Genomic DNA, 12,871 nt, shown 5'->3' on the forward strand with positions numbered 1-12,871 from the left:
CACTGAGAGGAGTTAAAGGTCTCAACATGTTACAGACTCACTACAGACACCAATGGGATGAGGTTCACCAAGTGCTGGGTCCTGCCCTTGGGTCACAACAACCCCACAAAGGCTCCAGGTGGGGCAGAGCCTGGAAAGTGCCCACTGGAAAAAGCCCTGGGGAGGGTTGGGTGACAGCAGCAGGAGGTGAGCCAGCAGTGTGCTCAACAAGTGGCCCTGAAGGCCACCAGCAGCCTGGCCTGGATCAGCAATGGTGTGGCCAGCAGGACTGGGCCAGGGATTGTGCCCTGTGCTGGGCACTGGTGAGGCCACACCTTGAGTGATGGGCTCAGCTTTGGGCCCCTCACTACAAGGAGGACCTTGATGACTAAGAGCATCTCTGCATGCCTGATGGCCCAGACATCACCCTTGGGGGGCACCCATTGGACAGAATCAGAGAGACATGGAGTCATTGAAGTGAGAGAAGACCCTGGAGGTCATCAGGTCCTACCATAAACCCTACCAAGTGCACCACCAAACCATTTGCTGAGCACCACATCTCAGCAACCTTTAAACACCTCCAGGGATGGTGACTCCATCACCTCCCCAGGCAGCCTGTGCCAATGCTTGGCTGAAGGGAATTTCCAAAGGGAATAATAGATAGATAAATAAATACAGAGAAAACAAAGTCCCAGCCTCAGCTGGAGCTCAGCACAGATCCAGCAGTGGTCACCTTGCCCCCAGCCACACACAAGCACTTGTTGAAACTGAATAAACTCAGCCGTGTCCTCAGGCCTCAGAGAGACAGAGAACTGCTTTGGTTGGAAGAGATCTCCAAGCTCATCCAGTCCAACATCAACCCAACCCCACCATGGCCACCAAACCACAGCCACAAGGGACATGGCCACAGGGTTCTGGAACACCTGCAGGGATGGGGACTCCACCACCTCCCTGGGCAGCCTGCTCCAGTGTCTCATTAACCAACTGGATGGCCCTCCAGGGCTCCAGCACCCTCACACCAAAGAAATTTCTCTTTCTGTTCACAGATGGAACTTCCTGGGTTCCAGTTTGTGCCCCTTGCCCCATGTGTCCTGTCCCTGGGCACCACTGAGCAGAGTCTGGCCCCAGCCTCTTGTCCCCCACAGCTCCTTTAGCTCTTGCTGAGCATTGCTCAGCTGCCCTCTGGGGCTGCTCTTCTGCAGGCTCTCAGCCCCAGGGCTCTCAGCCTTTGCTCCTCACAGAGCTGCTCCAGGCCCCCCAGCACCTTTGCAGTCTCCCCTGGACTCTCTCCAGCAGTTCCCTGTCTCTCTTGACCTGGGGAGCCCAGACCTGGCCCTGGTCTCACACCACCTGGCACCTCTGCAGCTCCCCACTTGCATTGCATCTGTGATCTCCCAATACAAAGCTCATTCTGTTGTCATTATTGCTGCAAACAGAAGCCTGCTAACAGCTCTTCAGGCCCAAATCCTCCATCCACAGAGAAGAAAATGTCCTTCTGTCCCCTTCTTCCTGGTGTATTGAACACACCAACAGCTGGAGATGAGAACCCTGCAAAGATGTGAATTCTTCCTGTGCCACCAAGAGCTGCCAAATGCATTTTCTAAGTGGTTGCATTCAGCTTGTTCTGTGTGCAGAAACACCATGGATGTAATTATGAGCCTGAGTTTAATGGCACTGAAACAAATCTCCATTCTGATGAATGCCTAATTACTGTTATTAAAATATTTATGAAATAATAAATTTATTAGAAAAAAAATCCTCTGCCTGGGAGCCTGCAGAAAGCTTTTCCTCTGCACCATGTCTAAAATGGCAGCAGAGAACAGAACCTTGCAAGGCACCAAACCATCTGAGATGATGCAGGCACAAAGGTCTCCTGAGATCCTGAGCTCTTTGTGCGCTCCACCAAAGATACCAAACAGAGGGAACTGGCACTTGATGATTTTCAAGGCACCAAACCTGAGCTTTTGCATCTGAGATGATGCAGGCATGAAGGTCTGCTGACATCCTGAGCCCTCTGTGCTCTACATCAAAGATACTCATAAGGAGAATTGGGATTTGATGATTTTCAGTGCATCAAACCTGAGCATCTCCATCCCAGCTGATGCAGGCACAAAGGTCTCCTGAGATCCTGAGCCCTTTGTGCTCTCCATCAAAGATACCAAATCAAGAGAATTGGGAGCTGATGATTTTCAGTACACCAAACCTGAGCATTTCCATCCCAACTGATGCAGGCATGAAGATCTGCTGACATCCTGAGCCCTCTGTGCTCTCCATCAAAGATGCCAAACAGAGAGGTTTGGGACCTGATGAACTTCTCCATGTGGATAACCATCGAATTTTTCAGTCAGAAAAGACCTCTGAGCTCATCAAGGTCATCTCCACCACACACCAGCTGATCCTGTGGGTTGCACCCATCTGAGGCCCTGCAGCTCAGACACCAGGGCAGCACATCCACCCCCCCAGCCCTGCCCCCAAGGCTCCTGGCTTGGATGAATTCAGGCTGGGGATGGGGCACAGCCTCTGGAGAATCACTGAAGGGTCTGAGTTGGAAAAGCTCTCCAAGGTCATCGAGTCCAACCAGCAACCCAACCCCACCATGGCCCTCAAACCACAGCCCAGAGGTTTCTTGGACACCTGCAGGGCTGCTCAGCTCTTCAGACAAATACTGTTGTGGTAGCAAACTTCTCATGGAGGTTTTCCTTGGTGGTTGTTTAGCCCAGGTCGTCCAGACTGGAAAGACATCCCTGGGGTGAGGTGGGATTGAAAACAGACACCAGGGCCCAGGCAGATCTTTGGAAGCTGAAGCTAATGGCTTGAGCAGGAATCAGGGCGAGATGGAGCTCCCCAGGTCCCAGCTGATTAATCTTGCAGATAAATCTCTCCCACTAAAACATTCAAAGCCTCTCCTTTTTGAGGCCAGCTTCCAGCATCGAGGGCAGAGCAGAAGTCTTGCTGGCTGAAGCTATCTGCTGCCTCCTGGGTTGCACTTAAGCCTCACCCTGCTGTGAAAGCACAGACAGAACAAAGCCAGGGAAAGTTCCAGCAAAGAGGATAAAAGCTGGCTATTAAAGGGGGGGAAACAGCCTTCTGTGGAGGCTCCAGGATATCATAGGATCCTAGAATGGTAAGGGTTGGAAGGGACCTCTGGAGCTCACCCAGTCCAACCCCCTGCCAGAGCAGGGTCACCCAGGGCAAGTCACCCAGGGGGTTGGAAGCTCTCCACACAAGGAGACTCCACAATCTCTCTGGGCAGCCTGCTCCAGGCCTCCAGCACCCTCACACCAAACAACTTTCTTCTCCTCTTCAGATGGAACCTCCTGGACTCCAGGTTGTGTCCATTGCCCCTTGTCCTGTCCCTGGGCAGCACTGAAAAGAATCTGGCCCCAACCTCTTCCCCCCACCAGAAGTTCTGCCCTCTTCTGAGCTGACCAGAGAAGGCTCCAGGGAGACCCTAGAGCTGCCTTCTCCTTGCCCCCTACCCTTCAGATATTTATAGACATCAATAAAATCCCCTCTTAGCCTTCTGTTCTTCAGGGCTCTCAGCCTGTCCTCCTCACAGAGAAGGGCACCAGCTGTGGGCACCTCAAGCCTGGCTGTGCTGTCACACCCTGTGAGCAGCCAGAGAGATGTGGAATCTCTCCTGAAGGAGGATGAGACAGGTTTGTAGCAACCCACCTGAGGAGTGGCTGGATCAGAGTCACTGTGCAGGACAGCTGCAGGCTCTGGCTTTGTCAGGAGTTGTTCTGCCTGGCAGAGATAAGCCCAGAAGAGCTGTACCAGTGTAGGAGCAAGATCTGAGGGAGTCTCTGCAGCAGGCAGAGCAGCACAGGGACCACACCAAAGCCAGGACACTTTGCCTGGCTTCTGAACTGAAGCAGCAAAGCAGCTCCAACAAGGCATTGCCCTCAGGCTATGTGAGCAGCAGAGGAGTTCCCCAGAGTGTGACACACACCAGCAGGGCCCTGCCAGCCCTGGGACTCCTCTGGCATTGCCTGGCACTCACCTGGGCTGTGCAGACACTAAGCTGACCTCAGCTGCTTCCCCTACCAGGGCAATGCTCTCACAGTGACCTCCAGCCTGACCTTGACTCTCCCTTTGCCCAGCCTCTAGGCAGAGGCAGAAGTGGCCAAGCACACAGCCAGCTGACTGCCACAGAGGGAGGAGACACCACAACAGAATCACAGAAACACTCAGGTTGGAAGAGAGCCTCAGGATCACCAAGTCCAGCCCTGAATCCTGCTCTGCAAGGCTCCACCCTGAACCATAGCCCCACAGCCAAACCACCCTGAAACCAAGCCAGGCTTGGGCACTCCACCACCTCCCTGGGCAGCACATCCCAGAGCCTGACCGCTCTTGCTGGGAAAAATGTTTCCTACTGTCCAGTCTAAAACTCCCCAGTGGCAGCTGGAGGCTGTTCCCTCCTGTTCTGTCACTAATTCCCTGTGAGAAGAGACCAGCAGCAGCCTCTCCATAATGTCCTTGCAGGTAGTTGTAGACAGCCATGAGCTCTGCCCTCAGCATCCTCTTCTCCACACTAACCATCCCCAGCTCCCTCATAAGGTTTATTCCTCAGGCCCTTCCCCAGCTTCTTTGCCCTCTTCTGCACTGGCTCCAGCACCTCCACATCTCTCTTGGACTGAGGTGCCCAAAACTTGTCACAGCCTTCCTGTCCATCCCCTTTGCCCATGCCAAGGTCTGGAAAGCTGCTGCTGGGGGCAGACCTGAGGCTCCTGCTGGTGGGAGGAGAGGGAGAGCTTGTGTCCTGCAGAGCATTGCCCTTCCAGCACCCCCTCAGCAGGCACCAACCACAGGCTGACCAAACTCTTCCCCCTCTTTTCCATCAAAGTTTCTGCCTGCTCTGCTTCCACAGGCAGGAGCAGCCCAGCCTGCACACGAGCCCTGCCTGCCTTGCTGGAGGGCTGGGAGGTGCCTCTGCACTCCTCACACACTGCTCCTCTATTAACCACACATCAGTGATTCCTCTGACTCCTACCAGCATCACAATGCAAAACAGACAGAAAGCAAAAGCCAAACAAGCAGGTGACATGACTGGCAGCACAGGGACAGCAGCAGCAGGCAGGGAGAAACCCAGACCCCATTGTCGTGGGAAGAGAAGCAAAGGAGTGAAGTTCATTATTGCCTCCTTTTAGCATTTTGTTCCAGTACTCACCAAAAAAAAAAAAAAAAAAAAAAAAAAAAAAAAAAAAAGAGGAGAGTTTTCCTGAGAACATCTTGGACAACAGGAATCATCCTGGAGCCTGGGGGCTGCCTCATTTCAAGGGAGAGGAAAACAGAAGGATCTGGTAATGAGTTCACAACAGATTAGCATCTAGAGAAAAACAAAATAAAACCAAGCCCAAACAGAACCAAACCCAAACCCAAACTAAAGAAAACCCAAACCAAACCCAAACCCAACCTAGCCCTCAAGTCTGTCACTTTGCCTCCCAAGCAGCAGCAGTAAGCCAGGATCCCCCATGGCACTCAATTAAAGCAGCCCTTTACCACCAGCTCATTAAGCTGAGCTCAGCAGGAGGGGATTCAGTGTGGGGCTCTGGCTTTGCATCCAGAACCAAGGCAAATGGAAAGAGCTCTGAGCCTGTCTCCTGATATCCCTGCAGGGAACTCGAGGAGCTGAGAGGGAGGAAGGGTCACTCTGCCACGCCTCTGCTGCAGAGCCAAGGGGGGGTAAGAGAGGCTGAGCAGAGGAGCAGCACAAAATGGGTTCAAAATCAAGCACTCCAGGAGCACCTCTTGGAATCACACCCTCTGGGAAGCCTTCTCACACAGCCCCTCAGCTTTCCTCCCCATGACCAGAGGATCATGGAATGGGTTTTGGTTGGAAAAGACCTCCAAGATCACTGAGTCCAACTGCCCTTTAGCTTTGCTGGGGCTAAACCATGGCTCTCAGCACCACATCTCTGCCTCTTTGAAACACCTCCAGGGGTAGGGATACCACCACCTCCCTGGGCAGCCTGTGCCAGGCTTTGGGAACCCTTTCAGTTGAGAAGTTTCTTCCAGTGTCCAACATAAAAGTCCCCTGAGGCAAACCACATTTCCTCCCATCCTAGTACTTGTTACTAGGGAGAAGAGATCAGCCCCACCTGGCTCCAACCTCCTTTCAGGGAGCTGTAGAAAACAATGAGGTCTCCCCTGAGCCTCCTCTTCCCCAGGCTGAACACCCCCAGAACCCTCACCCTCCAATTCCTGCTGCAAGCCCAGCAGGAACAGACACTGACAGCCGCCAAGAGCCTCACTGAATCCTGCCTCAGCTTCTGACTTGAGAGAACCTCCATCTCCATCCACACTATCCACAGCACCAGAAGCTGAGGCAGAACCTCCTCCTCCACCCACACTATCCACAGCACCAGAAGCTGAGGCAGAACCTCCTCCTCCACCCACAGCACCAGAAGCTGAGGCAGAACCTCCTCCTCCACCCACAGCACCAGAAGCTGAGGCAGAACCTCCTCCTCCACCCACAGCACCAGAAGCTGAGGCAGAACCTCCTCCTCCACCCACAGCACCAGAAGCTGAGGCAGAACCTCCTCCTCCACCCACAGCACCAGAAGCTGAGGCAGAACCTCCTCCTCCACCCACAGCACCAGAAGCTGAGGCAGAACCTCCTCCTCCACCCACAGCACCAGAAGCTGAGGCAGAACCTCCTCCTCCACCCACAGCACCAGAAGCTGAGGCAGAACCTCCTGCTCCATCCACAGCACCAGAGGCTGAGGCAGAACCTCCTCCATCCACAGCACCAGAAGCTGAGGCAGAACCTCCTGCTCCATCCACAGCACCAGAAGCTGAGGCACAGCCTCCTCCTCCATCCATAGCACCACAAACTGAGGCAGAACCTCCTCGAGGCTCCATCCATAGCACCAGAAGCTGAGGCAGAACCTCCTCCTCCACTCACAGCACCAGAAGCTGAGGCAGAACCTCCTGCTCCATCCACAGCACCAGAAGCTGAGGCAGAACCTCCTGCTCCATCCACAGCACCAGAAGCTGAGGCAGAGCCTCCACCTCCCTCAGCACCTGGAAGGCTGCAGCCCAGCCAGCCCCAGCCTGTTGATGCAGGTGGGACCCAGAGGGATTTCTCTCTTCCCTGAGAGAGGCCAGGAAAGCAAAGCAGACAGCTCAGAACTGCACTCCTCAGCTGTGCCCCTTCCCCACTTACCACATTTCAGCTTTGTCCTGCCCAGAGCTGAAGGCAGGGTTGCAACTTTCACCTTTCTCATTAGGTGCAAAGGAAATCCAGCAGCAAGAAATGTACCAGCAAGAAATGGAGCCAGCTCCTCCCCACCCCGAGGGAGGAAAGGGACATTTCAATTTGCACTCCCAATCTCATTGTGCTCCTCCAGCCCACGTTGCTGTCTGAAAGTTCACCCCCAAGGGGCTGCAGAACACATGGCTGAGCCAGCACCAAGGCACTGAGACAAGGAAAAGAAGGGACCCTAGGCTGACTGCTTCAAATGACAGCCACTGAGCACAGAAACCTGCAGCAGCAGCAGCAATTAGCTCCTTGTTAAAGCTTGTAATGAGGAATTTTGAAGGAGTCCCAAAAAGGAGGTTTTCCTGGCATTCTCCTGCAGAGAAGGAGCTGGGGGTGCTGGTGGGGGAGAAGCTGGGCAGGAGCCAGCAATGGGCACTGGCAGTGCCCATTGCCAGAGATGGAGAGAAGGGATCCTGCCCCTCTGCTCTGCTCATACCTCACCTGCAGGACCCCAAGAGGGTGCAGAGGAGGGCACCAAGATGATCAGAGGGCTGCAGAAGCTCTGCTGTGGGGACAGGCTGAGGGAGCTGGGGGTGTTCAGCCTGCAGAAGAGAAGGCTCCAGGGACACCTCTGAGCTGCAGTTCAGTATCTGCAGGGGAGCTGCAGGCAGGCTGGGGAGGGACTGTTCAGAAGGGGCTGTGGGGAGAGGAGGAGGGCAATGGTTTGGAGCTGGAGTTAGGTTGGACAGCGGGAGGGAGATCTGCACCATGAGGGTGGGGAGAGACTGGGGTTGCACAGGGAGGTGGTGGAGGCTCCATCCCTGCAGACATTCAAGCTCAGCCTGCTCCTTGGGCAGCCTGCTCTAGCTGGAGGTGTCCCTGGGGGGTGGACAAGATGAGCTTTGAGGCTCCCTTCCAACCTGATGCACTCTGTGAAGCTGAATTTCATGCAGATCCATTTGTGAAGCCAGCTCTGATGCTGGGCTTTTGTTTTTTTCTTTTTTTTCTCCCCAAGCAAAGCCAACAGCCTGAAGCCACCTTGCCCTGAACGTTAGGAAGCAGCTCCCCAGACCCCTTCTGCTTTCCCTTCAGCACAGATCTTTAATTTCCAAGCCTTGTGCTCCTCATTGCCATGCTCTGACACAATTGTGCTCAGGAAAGTCCTCCTCTTTGACAAACCTGAATATTTATGCAGCTCTACCTCCACGCTCCACCACACACCAGCTGATCGTGTGGGCTGCATCCATCTGAGGCAGGGCAGCACAGGCAGCAGGGCAGCACAGGCAGCAGGGCAGCACAGGCAGCAGGGCAGCACGGGCAGCAGGGCAGCACGGGCAGCAGGGCAGCACGGGCAGCAGGGCAGCACGGGCAGCAGGGCAGCACGGGCAGCAGGGCAGCACGGGCAGCACGGGCAGCAGGCTCCCCACACAGCCCTGCTCCCACAGCTCCTGGCTTAGCAGGAAGTCAGGATGGGGATGAGGCACAGCCTCTAGAGAATCACAGATTGGTCTGAATTGGAAAAGCTCTCCAAGGTCATTGAGTCCAACCAGCAACCCAACCCCACCATGGCCCTCAAACCACAGCCCAAAGTGCCATGGCCACAGGGTTCTGGAACACCTGCAGGGATGGGGACTCTACCACCTCCCTGGGCAGCCTGTGCCAATCCCTGATGACTCTTGCAGCAAAGAAAGTTTTTCTCCTCTCCAGCCTAACCCTCCCCTGGCACAATTTCAGGCCATTTCCTCTCCTTCTATCACCTGAGACTAGGGAGCAGAGCCCAAACCCCACCTCACTGCAGCCTCCTCTCAGGGAGCTGTAGAGAACAATGAGGTCTGCCTCAGCCTCCTCTTCTCTCAACTAAACACCCCCAGGTCTCTCAGCTGCTCCTCCCCAGCCCCTTCCCCAGCTTTGCTTCCCTTTTCTGGACCTGCTCCAGCCCCTCAATATCCTTCTGGGAGTTCAGGGGAGATCTGGTCTACAGGATGTGGCAGAAAATTATCCCACATTAACTCCTACACACCCATCCCTACTTGACCCCTTCCAAAGTGCCACTGCCCAGCTGGAGAGAGCTGTGTGGTGTCTTCAAGAGTCAGTCAGACACCCAACTGTGCTTCAGCATGGCTCAGGGGTGGGGTCTGACCTGCTGCTGAAGGTGGGACCTGGCTGTGTATCTGAGATGCTCTCGAATCACAGAACTGTCAGGGTTGGAAGGGACCTCAAGGCTCAGCCAGTTCCAAACCCCCTGCCATGGGCAGGGACACCTCACACCACAGCAGGCTGCTCACAGCCACATCCAGCCTGGCTGCAAAACCCTCCAGGGATGAGGCTTCCACCACCTGCCTGGGCAACCTGTGCCAGTCTCTCACCAGCCTTATGGGGAAGAATTTCTTCCTAACATCCAATCTGAATCTCCCCATTTCTAGTTTTGCTCCATCCCCCAAGTCCTATCATTCCCTGACACCCTCAAAAGTCCCTCCCCAACTTTCTTGTAGTCCCCTGCAGATCCTGGAAGGCCACAAGAAGGTCTCCCTTGGGCCTTCTCCTCTCCAGACTGCACACCCCCAACTCTCTCAGTCTGTCCTCATAGCAGAGCAGCTCCATCCCTCTTCTCATCCTCGTGGCCCTTCTCTGGACACCTTCCAGCACCTCCAGATCCTTCCTGTAAGAGAGGCTCCAGAACTGGATGCAGTGCTCCAACCTGAACATGAAACTGAATTAACTCATGGATTGTCCCACCCAAAGCTCATGGCAGTGACAGACACTGAAAGCCTCCTGCTCCCCCTGAACCCTCAGCTCCTGCATGTCTCATGAGCTGCAGTTTTGGAAGATAAATCCTCAGGGATGTGACCTGAGGAGACACACTGCCCTCACTGGCAGCACCTGCCCCCACCTCCAGCACATCCCCACATCCTCTGGGACTCACAGAGAGAACTCTGACTACATCTGAGCCCCAGCAGCTTCTCTCCATAAGCACCAGCACCTCAGCCAGAGGCTGAGAGGGGGCTTAGAGCTTCCCCTGCACACAGCTGGGGCTTGGAGGCATCCTCACAGCTCCAGGGAAAACCCCTCCACCCCAGCTGGTTCCATCACCTTCCATCCAAGGTGTGAGTGAGGGATGAATGGAGAGGGAGATCCAGAGGCAGGGAGAGGGATTTGTGCTTTCATCAGACAGGACAATCTGGGCTGAGGGAGATCCTTCACTTCAGTTTGGTTGTGATTGTTTTTTTTCCAAAGCAGAGCTGCTGCAGAACTTCAGGCAGCAATTACACAGATGAATTCCAAGCAGAGCACCTCGGTGCTGTTCTCTCCCCTGCTGATCCACCTGTTGGCATCAGCTGAAGATGCTCCCAGCCCTCTCTCTGCTGGATTGGGAGCAGACAGCGAAGCTGCATGGAGAGAGAGAGTAACTTCAGATGGAGAGAGGGAGATCAACAGCCCAGATCTTACCCATCCCGGAGAGAAAGCCTCTCCAGCAGCCAGAGCTGGTGGAGGAAGCCTCACTGTGCTCTCTCTGGATTGCAGACATATTTTCTCTTCACATCAAGGTAGAGCAGCAATGTTCCAAGGTACTGTCAGAGAATTGTCAACACTCCTAAGGTTTCTCTGCAGAGGTCTCCACAGATAGAAAGCTTTCATCCAGGAGGTTCACAGATTGCATCGGGTTGGAAGGGACACCCGAAGGGCATCTTGGCCACCCCTCTGCAGGCAGCAGGGACACCTCCAGCTAGAGCAGGCTGCCCAGGGACACATCAAGTCCAGCCTAGAAAGTATCCAAGGACAAGACTGGACTCAACCACATCCTGGGCAACCTGTCCAGTGTCTCACCACCCTCACTGTGTAGAGCTTCCTCCTGATGTCCAACATAACTCTGCCCTGCTCCAGTTCCAAACCATTGCCCCTCATCCTATCCCCCCCCAGCCCCTTCTGAACAGTCCCTCCCCAGCTCTCCTGGAGCCCCTTCAGGTACTAGAAGGCTGCTCTAAGGTCTCCCTTGGGCCTTCTATTCTTCAGGCCCCAACTCTCTCAGCCTGTCTTCACAGGTAAGGTTCTCCAGCCCCCTGATCACCCTCATGACCCTCCTCTGGACTCTCTCCAGCAGGTCCACATCCCTCTTGTGTCAGGGGTCCCATAGCTGGATGTACTCACATCATATAGCTAACTTCTATCACTGGTTGGGAAAAGCCAATCTGGGCACAAACAGAAATGTCCAAGAGACATTCACCCAGCACTCACCACACTACCATGCTCAGGAACACCTCCAGCCAGCCAGGAGAAGCAAGCTGGCTGCAGCAGCTCTTAGGTTTGAGCTGGTTTAGGTTAACAGGTGTTTTTTTGGGGGGTAATTGGTTGGGTTTTGACTCCTAATAACTTCCAGCTGCCCACCCACCCCCATACAACAGCAGGAAGCTGCTTAAGAGGTCCAGGTCTCCTCCTCTCTCTCAAAACAGTTCTTTTTTCTTTTTCCTCTCTGGCTGGGACATGTTCTGAACAGCATTGGAGGGAAGAGAGGGCAATAGGAAAGGGCTTGATTGCCTGACAAAAAATTCAGCTTAGAGGTGGCAGACCAGAGCTGTGAAATCCACACTCAGTAAAATCCCTCCCAGTGTGTTCCTGCTTTCCAGCTGATTTGGTTGCAAAGCAGTTTCAAGCAGATGCTTAGTCACAAGACATTAAAATGTTTGGATTCATGTAAATGTCTCACCGGGCAAGAAACTGCCCCCAAATGCCTTCTTTTCTGCAAACTCCCTTACATAACCTGCCACCCAAGGTGTCACAGGTGCTCTGTGGCTCAGGATTTCCTTCGGGGTGAGATCCCCGCACGGAGCAGCCAGGCTGTGCTCCCGAGCGAGCTCCCGAGTCAAGCAGCTGCCTGATTTTCACCCGCGGACGGCTGGAGCAGATAGGCAGCTGCCAGACCAAAGACTTCTGCGGAACTTCAGCCCCTCTCGCATCCCTCCCAGCTCCTCGGCTCCAGCTCACGCAGAGAGCATGAGCTCATCGCTATTGCAGCCCAGGGAGGGGGGTCTGCAAGGCGAGGAGTCTCCGGCAGAGCTAAGTGCCGCGGCTGTAGCGATGGAAGCTCTCTCACGCACACGAGTGGGGCTGCTTCTCGGCGGCACCTCCGAGCGCCGCGTGTCAAAGCCACGGGAGATTCGGCACGGCGCCGAACCCAGAAGCAATCCGAGGAGCGTTTTAATCTGCCAAGAGGGGGAGGCGAGCAGGGAGAACAAAGCCAGCTCCTTGGTGTTGGTTTGGGAAGATGGAGAGGACCGCGTCCAGCCGGGCAGTGCCCAGGGCAGCAGTGATGGGCGAAGGAGCATCGTCGCCCTACGACGGCACCGACAGCCAGATAGGAAAGGGGAGGAACGAGCGGAGTGGATTCACCATGCAAACCCTCACAAGTTTCCAGCTGGGGGAAGCGGGGAAATCTCTCCACCCTCTGCACAAAAATAAAACTAATCCCCACCAACCGCCTTCCGCATGCGAAGGCGGAGGAGAGGAAGCGAGAAACTCCGCTGCTCGCCATGCATCTGGTGGCGGTTCTGTCGCTGTCACTGCAACCGCGATCCAGCCCTGCTGAGGAGCATCCCACCGGGCCCCGCTGGCTCCATCCAGCCGCCTTCCCCTTTACCCCCGGGGCCATCCCCACCGAGAAGCCCTGGTCCACCACCGTCAAGCAAAGCCCAG

General features: G+C 54.9%; 1 protein-coding gene across 1 annotated transcript in view; it reads right to left on the reverse strand.

Annotated features, from left to right (window-relative positions):
• The window catches only part of GRM7 (glutamate metabotropic receptor 7), a 215,125-nt gene that overhangs the window by 200,842 nt on the left and 1,412 nt on the right, over positions 1-12,871 (reverse strand). The gene's annotated exons all lie outside the window — the stretch shown is intronic.

This window comes from Indicator indicator, chromosome 15 (assembly GCF_027791375.1).
Source record: "Indicator indicator isolate 239-I01 chromosome 15, UM_Iind_1.1, whole genome shotgun sequence".
Classification (NCBI taxonomy): Eukaryota; Metazoa; Chordata; class Aves; order Piciformes; family Indicatoridae; genus Indicator; species Indicator indicator.